Source organism: Bos indicus, chromosome 6, assembly GCF_029378745.1.
Source record: "Bos indicus isolate NIAB-ARS_2022 breed Sahiwal x Tharparkar chromosome 6, NIAB-ARS_B.indTharparkar_mat_pri_1.0, whole genome shotgun sequence".
NCBI classification, from domain to species: Eukaryota; Metazoa; Chordata; class Mammalia; order Artiodactyla; family Bovidae; genus Bos; species Bos indicus.
Window position 1 is genome coordinate 72,160,532 of NC_091765.1, and position 14,028 is coordinate 72,174,559.

The 14,028-nt window shown below is 41.1% G+C and overlaps 1 protein-coding gene across 2 annotated transcripts in view; it reads left to right on the top strand.

Moving 5' to 3' along the window:
• The first annotated feature begins 971 nt into the window (after window positions 1-971).
• Window positions 972-14,028, top strand: part of CRACD (capping protein inhibiting regulator of actin dynamics) — a 282,379-nt gene continuing 269,322 nt past the window's right edge. The window contains exon 1 of one of the 2 annotated variants that reach the window (XM_019962783.2): window positions 972-1,161. The gene's annotated coding sequence lies outside the window, so the exon portion shown is untranslated. Of the gene's footprint in view, window positions 1,162-1,318; window positions 1,435-14,028 lie in introns of those variants that run through there. The other variant, XM_070791469.1, reaches the window with a different exon arrangement.

Consider the following 14,028-nt stretch of genomic DNA (forward strand, 5'->3'; position numbering starts at 1 on the left):
GTCAAAGCTGCTTCTTTAAGTCAGGCACCCATACTAAAATCAGTAGTCCTGTTTTTGGCACTGGGACATCTGACTCAAGATTGAGCACCTGTTCGCATTACCTCTCATCTTCTGCATCTTTTGTCACAGAGGATTTATTTTTTGCTTTGTTTTCAATTTCTTTATTAATAGTGATACAAAATTGTTTTTAGCATCTCTGCATGCATTGTGAAGGAAAGGATCACCAGAAACGGATTTCCAAGTTCCATCGAAATAGTCATAGCAAAACATACGGGAAAAAAAGTCTTAGTGTTTCCAGTTAAGCCACAAAAGGAAAACATAGTTTTCTTAAAATATCAAAGTCAATGTTTAATTTCATTCTGGCTGGGAACAATAACGCCCAATGTCAGTGTCACTCTGTTCAGATGTACAGCCACTCAGCAAAGCAATTTCGAGCCTTTCTACTTTTGTGTGGTATCTTTCAACTTGTTTGACTTTCAGGAGTCCCCCCCATGCCATTTCTCACGGTCGGGGCTTTGCAGGGGAAAACTCCCTCGGGAGTCCAGGTCGCTCCCCTAGTCTCTAGCTCATCCCGGTACCGGGGGCCGGATTTGCACCCCGTGGAGGGTGCTAACTGATGGTCCCGAGTTCCTATCCCACGTAAGTCTCCCTGTGAGCCCACCACAGTAACCTCAGACCCCACAGGTCAGCCGGGCCATCCCCGGCAGTGGTGGAGAGGACACTGACCAATCCCACGACCTTGCCTGTGATCAGCTCCGATTTCTGGGCACCACCACTCCCAGGGGAAGGGAGCCGTCCCGCGGCTTCTTTTCTGGAGGGCTCGAAAGGAAAGCCGGCTCTCCAGTTCCCGTGGCAGGCCCCGGCCGTCCAGGGGCGAAGCCGGGCGGGGCCGCGGCGGGCGCGGGTCCGAGCGCCCGAGGCGCGGGCGGAGCATGTGACCACGCCGCGCGGGGCCGGGCTCGCAGTGCCGCGCGGCGGCGGCGGCGGGGAGAGCAATGGAGGCCGTGGCCGCCTGAGAGGCGGGTGCGCTGCCGGTGCTGCTGCGGAGGCTGCTGGTGCCGCGGGAGCGCCGCGGGCATTGCACTGGCGCCCGCCGCCCGCGCGGGATCGCCATCGCCATCTAGCCACTTTCCCAGCCCGGGCTCCCGGCCGGGACGTCAGGTGAGCGCCCTCCCGGCCCGCGGCCGGAGCCAGACAATGGGTGCAGCGGACTGGCTTCTCCCTTTCCCTGGTTACCCCCGGGCCAGGCCCCCGCGGCGGCCCGGGATTCTCGACCTTGCCCCTGCCCTGGGTTAGTGGGCTCGGCTGGGCGGGTCGTGGACTCCGGGGCGGTGGCCCCGCGCGTGCGGCGCGGACCCTCCCCGAGGCACCCGGCGCGTGGTGTGCGCGGCTCTGGATCCCACGCGAGGAACCTGCGGACGGGCTGCGCCCTCGGTAACTTGCCGAAAGCGTGGGACCTTTAAATTCCCTCTGTCCTTCCCGCGCCGCGGCATCCGATCCTGGGGTCTCCGGCTCGGGTCCCGGCTGTGGCGGGGGTCAAAGCGAGACCTCGCCGTCTGGGATCTCGGGCGCTGACCCGGGCTCAGCCCTGCCTCCCACCGCCCCCCGCGCCCCCCCCCCCCCCAACTGCATTGCTTTGTTTAACCTCTGCCGAGCCATTTCGCACAAACTCATGTTGCCCCAATTCTGATGAGCCACCAGTTTGATGGCTGAGGCTAGACAAAGGTTTTCCCTGTTTACAAGGGCTGGAGCCGGGAGACTGCACGCTGCCAGTGATGTAAAAATGTGTTTTCCTTATCTTCTCCCCCGGGTTCTTGCGATGGTTTTCCTGGTTCTATAACCGTTCTTTCTTGCAGAGCTCTGTAGTGGCGAGATTGGACCTCCTAACCCTACCGAGATGGTGGGTGGGGAATGGCTTTTATTCCTGCTTATCAGTAAACAGAAGGGCAGAGGGTTACATTTGAGGTGTTCTCAGAATAGAGGCATCGTAATCGTTTTCTGAATTCTACATTTTAAGAGACAATACAAAAAAAAATGTTTAAAACGCACATGGATTCAGTGGATGGGCGGGGTGGCAGGGGGCAGAAAACCTAATAACTATGAACATGTGTTGTAAAATTTTAATATGGTTTTAAGAATAATGGCCCGGAAACTGATCTGGTGTAGGTGAGGGAGTGCGTGTGTGAGGGGGGGTGGTGTTGATGGAGAGGGAGTGGTTAGAATACAAAGGATAAGGCAATTTCAGTAAAAGGTTCTTAGTCAATATCCTGTAGCAAATTTTCAGTTCATCAAGTTGTCATTAAATCATCATTCTTCTGTAAAAATCACCTGTAGTAGTTGTTGAATTATATGTAAAATGGCTAACAATTATTTGGCATTGTAAAGTGACTCAGGAATCTGAAAACAATAATTTTGAGTAATTTTAAAAAATCAACAAAGGAAAGATGCGTCCACCACTCCCTCCTTTATTCTCTGAGAAAACTGAATCCTGGTTGAATATATTCAACAAAAAATTAAACCTGTAAGAAAAAAATTTTCAAAGGCAGGTTTTTTTAAGAAACATTTTTGAAAAATGCATCTTACGTAAGTGATGTGGATGGTTTCATTACTTCAACTCAGATATGTGAAGGGAAGAAAATCAAGGCCACTAGATTGCCCTTTTCCAGTATTAAAACAGTTTCTTCCAAACCCCTGTATTTACAGTCACCTCTGAAATGGAGAAACTTTCACTCTAAAGACTTAGCAGTCACTTAGCACTGAATTTGGAGTTGGGAAGATAATACTGACTTGACATACTTAGGCAGTTGGCGTGAGAAACAAAAGCTTCCACTGAGGGAGGGGATAAAAGTATACTTATGGCAGATTCACATTGTTGTACAGCAGAAAACAACACAACTTGTAAAGCAATTATCCTCCAATTAAAAATAAAATTTTAAAAAGTAAAAAAGCTTCCACATAGTTCTTTGCAAGCTATAAAGCACCGTAATAAATGTAAGTTATTATTATCGCTCGGTGAGGAAGTTGTATTTTACAATTTTTCCTTACACAGTTTCAGGAAAATTAATTGAAATTAATATGAAATTCTCCAGGGTAGGGGACTTCCCTGGTGGTCCAGTGGTTAAAACTTGGTGCTTCCACAGCAGGGGCACAAGTGGAGTCCCTGGCCAGGGAACTCGAGATTCTGCAAGCAGTGTGACATGGCCAAAAAAAAAAAATTCTCTATGGTAAGGGACGGTCTGGTACATACTAGGTGTTCAATAAATAGTCGAAGAAATTAATTAATTTAGAAAGAATTAATGAAAAATAAAATGCAAATGGATAAAATATGCATACAGATTGAACTGGTTTACTTCTTTTAGTTTAATGAACATTTACTGAAGGCCTGTTGTGTGCCAAGAACTGTATGGACTGTTTACACGTACAGTTTGTAAAAGCCTGGTGACTTTCCTGTTTTGATCATGTGTGATGTATGTTTCTGTGAAGACCGGGGCCCCTTGGGTCATGTTAATGATCATCTCATATAACTGAATAGCACAGTAGAACATTTCACTTGTTATAGGTACAAATACTTCCTCACAATGGCCTGTGGGGAGGCAGGACAGATACTATCATTCCTGTTTTGTAGGTGAGGAAATCCAGACACAGCGAGATTAAATGACTTGCCAGCTCCTCACCACTGAAGCAATAGTGCCAGGGACAGAAGGGGACCTCGTGCCTGGTGCTTTCATCTCTGAATCATATTGTCTTCTCCCCAATATGCTGCACCTCCACAAAATCTCTCTCGAATTAGACCTCATGAAAAAGTCTACCTTTTGAATAACTTTTACATAAGGAATAGTTATATCTTACCACCCGCTAAGTGAAATGGCTGAATGGGAAAGTTCTGGAGACAGGTGACTGAATTTGAACTCTGGGTTTACCACTTGTTGGCTCTGCATCTTTGGCAAGTGACTTAATATGTCTAAGTCTCAGTTTTCTCATCTGTAAAATGGTGTCACAGTAGCTACTTGCCTTATAGGATTTGGGGCAGGAGCAAATTAAATAATGGGCTTAGCATAAAGCTTAGCACAATGTCTAGTAGAAACTAAGCATTCAGTGTCAGCTGATTATTTTTATTCTCATTATTGTAATGAAGCAGTGGCTTTTTTTGCACAATAAAATGTTTTACTTTGCCATCTGGTATACAGATACATTACAAATGTGTTTAGGTAAAAAAGTCATTAATCAGAGCTTAGACTTCCTATGTGTGCAATGCATTTTTATATTTTTCATTCTGTTTTATTTAGAAATGCTGGTTGAGATACACTAAATGATTTCACATCCCATTAATGCACCAGGACCTGCAGTTTGAAAAGCACTGATGTTAAGGATAATCAGGTTAATGAGTGCATTAAAGACAAATCTTTTTTTGAACCTTTATATTTTTCCTTCTAATTATTTACAACATCTTCTGAAATTTGAATGTTAAATTACACTGAAAACAGATTCTTAAACATTTCTTAGTAATTATAACTGTATATTGAGTATTTATTATTGTCTAGATACTGTGCTAAGCAGTCTATTTTTGTACGTTATCTAATTTAGTGCTTGTAACGGCCTTGTAAGAAGGTCTTCTGTTTCCATTTGATAATTGAAATTAAGACTCAAAGAGGTTTTATGAACTTGCCCAAGGTCATAAAGTTAGAGAGAGATGAAGCAATAATTCAGAATTCTTTTTGACCCCAAAGCTCTCTGCTCTTCCAGCCCCAACCCTCTGTTTTCAGTTCTCCCAGTGATTTCTGAAAATGTATTATTCCTTCTCTTAGGTAAATTTGAATGGCAGTATTGAGAACTTACCTGTTTGGTACATCTTTTGCAGTTTCCTTTGAAATGACTCATTTGAAGAAAGTTTTCAAGTTAGTAAGTTAGAAAGCATACTGCATAGACCAGTATTTCATTTTGACTTTGGCTGGTCTTTGATGTAAACATTTTGAAATAGCTTCTCAGGTTTTTATGATAGAGTCAATTAATTGGTCAGTTTTATTGAGCACCCAAAGGTTTAATATATCTTTGGAAGAGACATGTAATAGCCGTGTAACTATAAAAAGACTTCATTACAAATGAATGTCGGCTTTTGTTAAGGCACAAAATGAAGACTTAAGAGCTACAAAGAGTACTTTATAGTATATTGATTTGTTTCAAACTCACCAGGCAGTTGAAGTACTTATTTTGTAAAGTGCTTGTAAGAAACCACCACTAACCGGACTATTAATTTTTTTTGTTTTTGTATTTCAGTTCCTTGCAAATGTTTCTTAAAATTTTAGTAATATTTTAATTTTTTTGGTGGTCCTGGGACTTTTCTCCTCTTTTAAAAATATTGTGAGAAAGAATTAAGGAAATATATTTTATAAATAGTACTTAGAAACATGTGACAATGGAAAGGCAGATCTCACTATTTCTTTCCCATTTATGTCTGACAGATTCAGACTCTTTTGTTGTCTGGTTGGATGCATAGGATTGTATCTTATAAATAAGATAATTACAAGGTGCTTAAAGATACATAAATATACGCCTGCTTTTCCAATGTGGCTTCCACGTGCATGGAGCTTTAAACTTTCACTGGTATGTTTAACTAGTTTACTTGTTGAATTAAGGTTGGTGTTTTCAAAACTGACAGGTTTTTAAAATCAGAGTTTGTGTAGATCATGATGATATTTTGGACAAAGAACAGCAATTTCCTGGTTTTGTGAAACCACATATTTTCTTCAACCATCATTTTCTGTTAAGATTAAAGTGGGTATATTGTTTCACTTATCGTTGGACATTAGATTTTATCCCTAGACGAACCCTCAAAAATTCCTTTTGCTTCTAATGAAATTGTGTATAATTGTCATAAGCTTATATTTTATGCTTATTTTATTAATTTATTCCTTTTGTGTAACTCTTGACTCTTAGTGGATTGGCATAGTTTTTGTGAGCATCAAGAAACATTCTAGCTATTGAATGGTCACTAATTTTTTCTGTTCAGGCAGGCAAATTGGGTTCTCATTACATTTTGTACTACTTTTATTCTTGATGTGAGCATTCTTAGAGATAAAAAGAGGAACATCAATTTAGATGTGTACTTGCACTAGTGCCTTTGAGGCAGATACATATGCAAATTCGTATCTACGTATATGTATGATTTCCAGTTACATGAGAAGTGCATGCTTACAAACTCTTAATCCATAAATTTAAAAATAACCTTAAGTAACTTTGTGGAAATGAAAAAATTGAGTAAAAACCTTTAAGAGATGTTGAATGCCTTGTGTGTGTGTATGTCTGCTCCGTTGCGTCCGACTCTTCGAGACCCCATGGAATGTAGTCTGCCAGGCTTCTCTTTCCATGGGATTTTCCAGGGAAGAATACTGTAGTGGGTTGCCATTTCTTTCTCCAGGGGATCGTCCTGATTCAGGGATTGAACCTGCATCTCCTGCGTCTCCTGCATTGGCAGGTGGATTCTTTACCACTGAACCACCTGGGAAGCGCATTGAATGCTTTGGTCACATGTTATCAGAAATATTTAAGAAAGCAAATAGAACAACCATATATAACAGCTTTATATTGAGTTTGCATGTGGAAAGGTGATTCTGTATAAAATGTCAAAAATGAAATGCAGAAATAATTTCAATCTGATTTTAAAATCTTCACCAGCTCTTCCAGATGTTTGTAGAGTTTTTGAAACAGTATGCTTTGAAGTTTGTGTGGAAATTTTAATAAAGTTACTTCTGAAGCTGGTACTATTTTAAAAATATGTCTTTGAGGAAAAGATACAGAAGCCACATCCCTGAAACACTTTGGGAAATATTTAAATTGGAAGTAAGCACTCAGCTCACTAGGGACAGGTTGTTAGAATTTAGAGCAGATACCAGCTGCTAAGAAGTATTCTCAGTAATAAGAAAGGAGGGAACACTTGGAAAAAAAAAAAGAAAAAGCTTTTTACTAGGGAGGGTAGGAATACCCGACCCAGAGGTCCGCTGGCCTCGCTCCACTCCCTTGGAGAGGGGTTGGCTGGCACTAACGGGGGAGACAGGGAGCATGTAGGGTCGAGGAGGGCAACAGAGAAACTCAGTTATTGTTTAAATCTGAGATAAGCCGGATTCAATAAATAATCTGTGAACATTCTTATATGTAATTGTTAGCCCACAGTTTCCCGACCTGGGGAGAAGTAAAAAGGAAAGCCCATGGCCCCAAGACCACTGTTGTTGGAAGAGGAAGCATGAGGACCCCGTTGTCAAGGTCATTTGTGGTCTCAGGCCAGGGCCACAGCTGATACTCTTAGGGAAGCTTGTGATGAATTCAGCCGAGCCGGTCAGACACTGCTGATGAATTCCAGCTGCCCTCAATGACTGCATTTTGTCTTTTCTTCATTTTGAAAAGTTCTTAATAAATGTAGAGTGACTTTTTCTCTACCACAGTATCATTGTGACAGATGCCGTGGGCTTGCCTGGCACTCTTTAAGATGCAGCTGCCCGGGCATGTTTGTGATGGGTTAACTGTTTTCTAGAGTTAATGAGGTCAGGGTCACAGGTTCAATTCCTGGGAAGGCCAGTTAGCTTTGCTTTGTTCTCTGATCTCATACTGTGCTCTTAACCCGGACTAGCCATCTGGCGAAGGCAGATCGTTGATCACAAAGGGACTAATAAGCAGGACAGTGTGGGAGGAGCAGCACGATCTTCCTCAGTGGATATTGAGTAATTGGAGAAACAACTACAAAAGCATGCATACTTGTGTGTTTCCTAGCATTGTCTTAATATGTGGAAGATAACGAGGTGCTCACATCATTTTCTTTCTCATTTCTGTTGAACTCCCATTTTTAACAGTTGTGTTTTCTAGTTCTGAGGTTTTGGAAGTCTCATTCAGTCAGCAGGGGTACATTGTCTTGAATGTTCCTAGCTTCCTTGTAAGCTTGTAGGACAGTGACTCAGTGAGAAAAGGTTAAGGCTGACAGTAGAACAGACCACCTACTCAGTTGTTTGCAGATCCAACCCCATTTGAGTTTAAAAAAAAAAAGTTAAAAAAGCAAAACACCCTTTTGAATGGGAATGAATAGACTGAGAATATCCAGGAAAATACTTTATAGTTTTTCTAAGCATACTTTATCTATAAATCTCTTATGCCCTTTATTAAAATTACATCTAGTGTCAAGTGAAATATCTGAGGTCATCTAGACGAGTGCTGTCTCGTACAGTCACTGGTCCCATGGGCTATTAAAGCATTTGAAATGTGGCCTGTCCAAAGTGGGAGGAGCCCTAAGTATAAAACACACACCGGATTTCAAACACTTGGTATGAAAAAAAAGTGCAATATGTCATTGATATTTTAAAAATACTTTAACATGTTTAAATAATGTTTTAACTGTATCAGATTAGCATTATTAAAGTTAATTTTACCTTTTTTTTTACTTTTTTGAAAATGTGTTTACTAGAAAATTTTGTGTTTTGTGTTTACTATAAAAGCTACAGATGTGGCTTGCATTGTATTTCTGTTGGGTGGTGGTGTTCTAGACCAGCCCTTCATTTTACAAATGAGAAGCCCAAGTTCAGAGGTTAAGTAACTGAGCTGAGTTCTTTCCATTGCCTGTAACCTCTCCCTGCTAATAGGTTAGGTGTTCAGGAAGATGGGAACTCTTTGAACCATTAGAAGACCATTTAGTGCCTGACAGTTATCAAATGTTGCAAGGTCTATGCCCGAGTCATTGCATATTTAAGTATTATGCCAGGTGTGTGTGTGTGGGGGGGGACAGGGGCTTTGTTTTGTTTATAATGCTGATATTTAGGCTTTATTTTACCTTCCTATATAGGTCAGAGGCCATATAGCTTTATTTAGTTCTGAGAAAAACACATTAGACATTACCAGTTGCAACTCGGGGATAAATAAGATATAGTGCAGTCAAATGGGTAACTTTATTGTGAAGATTTCAGATAGTTTTGAATGACCCTTGAGGACAAAGCAGCAAGCTTTTAGGGCTGTATTCCTTTTGTGTTCCAAAGGAAGAACTTACAGGCTGTTAATTTCTCTCTCTTAATTATGGATATGCCTGATACTCCAATCGAAAAAGAAATAGCCAGGAATGGGTGGTGTTAAGGCTGTGGCCTCCCATTGGGGCTTTCTGTCAGTTTTATGACATAATAGTCTTTAATCGGCAAAGATAGAAAGGAAGAAAACTGGGGGAAAATTGGAAGATTGAGATTGACATATACACACTATTATATATAAAATATATCACTAATAAGGACCTGCTTAACACAGGGAACTCTATTCAGTACTCTGTAATGGCCTATCGGGGGAAAGAATCTTAATAAAGAGTGGGTATCTGTGTTTGTATAACAGATTCACTTTGCTGTTCACCTGAAACTCATGCAACATTGTAAACCAATATACCCCAATACAAATTAGAAGAAAAAACCCCCTCAGGACCCAATTTGTTATTTCTAATTGAGATTTTAATTTTCCTAATCAACATAGGCAGCTCAGATTAACATCTTAAAGTTTACATTATGCAGCTTCAGATCTATTCTCCCCCACCCCAACCCAGCCTGCTCAGAGTTGTAAGTCACTATCAGTTTGTTATCAGTGACAACTTGTGAACAATAACTTTGTCAGGCCACCTCTGACACTTCGATTATTCTGATCATCCATACTAGGTAGTAATGTGCATGAGCTTACCCTTTTAATAGGGGCATTCTGGAGTTTGAGAGAAGATACGCAATTACTTCCAAAAGGGTGGTTTATAAAAGTAATTCTAGATTATCATTTTCCTGTGCTTTTTGTCTGTTACAAACAACCCAGGTAGATGATAAGTACTAGAATCAAAACAGGAGAGCGATCTTTGGTTACCTTGGAGTAGGCCAAAAATAAATAACAGTGTCCTGCAGTATGAAGTTTAATGAAAAGTCCCATAACCACCAACATTGTGTGCAGCCCGAGTCACTGTATAAACTCAGTTTATCTCACGTCAGCAGATGTGTGTTGAGTGTTGCGCTCCATGGGCTGGGCACTGTGGACTAGGCACCGTGGACATAACATGAAAAGCACAAAGATTGAGGGAATACAGGTCACTTGAATGAGAACTTTTGTTGTAGTTTCTAGCTTGAGAAAAGAATGTAGCATTTTAACATTGCTGCAGAATGAATGAACACACCATGATGTTCTACAAGTCACTAGTTGATTTCATGTGTCATGTTTGATGTCATGTCCCACTTCTAGCAGTAACTGATTTTTTCTAAAATTTGGGTCGTTGGGACCCGTGTTTGGTATGCAGGAGGCTTGTTGTCACGTTGACAGTCGTACTGAACAGGAAGGGTAGCGCATGTCCCCTGTGTTCCTCTTCCTTTCCCTGACCCAGCTGTTCATACCAGGCACTGTGGAGATGCTAGTGAAGATAAATGTGAAGAATTCAGTCTATCAGAGAAGAAAGACAAGACTGTAAAATGTGCTGTGAGAGAATGTCCCAGTGCTGTGGGGACTCAGATGAAGGGGTGACTGTTCTTGTGAAGGAGGACAAAACGAAGAAAGATAAGGAGGTAGCTTACAGAGGAAGTGATATTGGTCCTGAGTCTTGAAGGAGGTGTAGAATTTTGACAGATGGAGAGGGGGTGGAAAGGTATTCTAGAGGTAGGGAACAGAATGAGCAAAGATACAGCAAGCATGAAGCCATGACAGGGAGGTGGCAGGAGCATTCAGGCATGGAAGGGAATGGCAGGAGACCAGACCAGACATGTGGATCAGGCAACATTTGGAGGGATTTGAAAGGCCAAAGAGTACTGACATTTTTTAAGCAACAGGGAGCTATCAAAAGCAGGGAGTGGCATAATTGGATCCTTTGGAAGAATGACTGGGAGTTACTTAAGCTTGGTTCTAAAGCCAACTTTCCCTCTAGCCTAGTGACCACAGGCGAGTCACTTTACTCCTCTGAGCCTCAAATAATCTCGTGTAATACTTTGGCCACCTGATGCAAAGAGCCGACTCTTTGGAAAAGACCCTGATGCTGGGAAACATTAAAGGCAGGAGGAGAAGGGGGCGACAGAGGATGAGATGGTTGGATAGCATCACCACCTCAATGCACGTGAGTTTGAACAAACTCTGGGAGATGGTGAAGGATAGGGAAGCCTGGCGTGCTGCAGTCCATGGGGTCTCAAAGAGTCAGACACAACTTAGCAGCTGAACAACAACAACAAATAAAAGTGTAGAGCAAGAGTTATTCAGTCAAACAGTAAACAAAGACAATGCTTCCAAGGGTTTGGTCTGTGCCAGGTCCTGTTGTTGGTGCTGGAATATGAGAACAAGCATACAGCCAGGGCCCCTGACCTACAGAGACATTCTGGTGGGAGAGAGGGACAAGAAACAGTACGCAAATATGTATACAACACAGTGTCAGGTTGCAATAAGTGCTAAAAGGAAGTCATGCTGGGTGAGTGGAGTGAGAAGTTTCTAGACAGAGAAACCTAGAGAACTTTGAATGAAGTGGAAGAAGCCTTGGACCAATATGACATTTCTTCCAGATCTCAAATTAAGTGAAAAGTTATAGCTCTTTAACATTGATTAAAGTCAGTTTCCAAATAGATGTTGTTCTTCCAGTTTCATTTAGGTCCACCAGTATGGATGGGCAGACTCTTTAGCATTGCATCTTTGAAAAAGCTTGACTAAGCACAGCATAATCTCATTTTAGGAAACAGTTTTCTTCATATTCTGGAAAAAAGCCTGTTGTGTGGGTGGGTAATCCCAAATGTTATCCCTCAGCCCTTTATCCATCTCCAAGTTTGTGGCAAGGGAAGATGCTTGGCATTTAAGCCACTAGATTTAGGATGGCTGTTCAATATATCGAATGACTCTTCTATTTTAATATAAATTAAAATTAAGTGAGAGCCCTGGGAAAGCTCTGTTTTAATTAGAGTTGGAATGCATCTTAGGAGACCATTTCTGCCAGTTATAATCATAACAGTGGCGTTATGATTTTTTTTTTTAAAGAATCCTTACTTAATAAGCTGGGTCTTTCCTGAGGTCTTCAAGTTTGTTTTATAGATGATTTTTATTGAATCAAGTGAAAGGCAGAAGAATGCAAACATTCTTCTTGGACCCTAAACCTTTTTCTTGGAGATGTGAAACAACTGAGCAATAGTCTGCAGACGAGGGTGCTTACGACTGGCTTGTTCTTGAACATGAACCAGGAGGTTGGGAAATCTGGATTTACCATTTATTGAGGACCATTCACATAGAGTGTTTTTTTTTTTTTTTTTAGTTTTACTCGAGTATAGTTGCTTTACAATATTGTGTTTCTACTGTACAGCAAAGTGAATCAGCTATACATATATACATATCCCCTCTTTTTTTTGGATTTCCCTCCTATTTAGGTCACCACGAAGTATTGAGTAGAGTTCCCTGTGCTATAATGTAGGTATTCATTAGTTATCTATATTACACATGTCATCAATAGTGTATCTATGTCAATCCCAATCTCTCAGTTCATCCCATCCCCCTCCCTTTCCCCTGTGATCCCATAGAGTTTTGAACTGATTTCCCACAAATTGTGTCTACAGAGTTGGGAAGCTGGAGTGATAAACTGTACCTTCAGAGATGGTGTAAGATGTGATCCCTGGCCTTCCGCTGGCATGGAATCCAGGGTGCTGCTTGTCTCCTTGCTTCGTGGTTCACAGCCAGTGAGACTGGCCCCACCTGAATTATTTAACTCATCTTATCCTTAAGATAACTGTAAAGAGTTGTTCTAGAACTAAACGACTTACAAATTTCGGGCTTGCACATTTTTGTCTTTTCCTCATTTTCTTCTACTGAAGATAGAAATATCTCCTGGTCTTTGGTTCTGCCTGCTGATTGTTTATAATCCCTGCTCTGGATTACCTCATTCTGCCAGTCCCTTACAATATGATTTATCTTTTTAAAATTAAATTCTCATTATACTTCCCTATGAATCTTTCTTCCTTAGAATGTTTAGTTTGGTATAGCTGAAGAAAGAGGAAGGAAGGAAAGGAGGGAAAGAAGAAAGGAAATTCTATTTGGACACTGTACTAATAGGTCATGTATATATTTGATTTGCTCATTATATTACATTAATTTTCAATATTCTATTTTTTCCCTCAAATGTTAAAAATATTTTTATTATGATAAAATATTTACAACAGAATTTACCATTTTTAGATGTACAGTTTATTAGCATTAAGTACATTCAGAATGTTGGCAACCATTACCATTATCTACATCCAGAACTTTTCCACATTCCAAACAGAAACTCTGTCTCTGTTAAACAATAACTCCTCGTCCCCCCTGTCTCCTGGTAACCTCTATTCTACTTTCTGTCTCTGAACTCTCGGTGAATCCTGGGGACCTCACGGAAGTGGAATCATACAATGTCTGTACTTTCATGGCTGACTGACTTCACTTAGAATAATGCTTTCAAGATTCATTATGTAGTAGCATATATCAGGTCTTCATTCCTTTTTATGGCTAAAGAAGATTCCACTATATGTGTGTGTGTGTGTGTGTGTGTGTGTATAAAATGTATGTAAAATTTATTCATTTGTTGATGGACGTTTGGGTTGTTTCCACCTTTTGGTTATTGTGAATAATGCTTCTATGAACATGTTACATAAGTATCTGCTTGAGTCCCTGCTTTCTTTTCTTTTGGATATGTGGGTAGGAGTGGAATTGCTGGATTGTATGGTAATTCATTGTTTAAGTTTTTGAGGACCTGCCAAATTGTTTTTCATGGGGACTATAACATTTTATTTTTTAATTTTTGGAATATTGTTCATCTACAATGTTGTATTCCTGGTGGCTCAGATGGTAAACAATCTGCCTGCAGTACAGGAGACCTGGATTTGATCCCTGGGTTGGGAAGGTCTACTGGAGAAGGAAATGGCAACCCACTCCAGTATTCTTGCCTGGGAAATCCCATGGAGAGAGGAGCCTGGAGGGCTACAGTCCATAGGGACACAAAGAGTCGGACATGACTGAAGCGACTAACACTTACTTACTTACTAACTATACCATTTT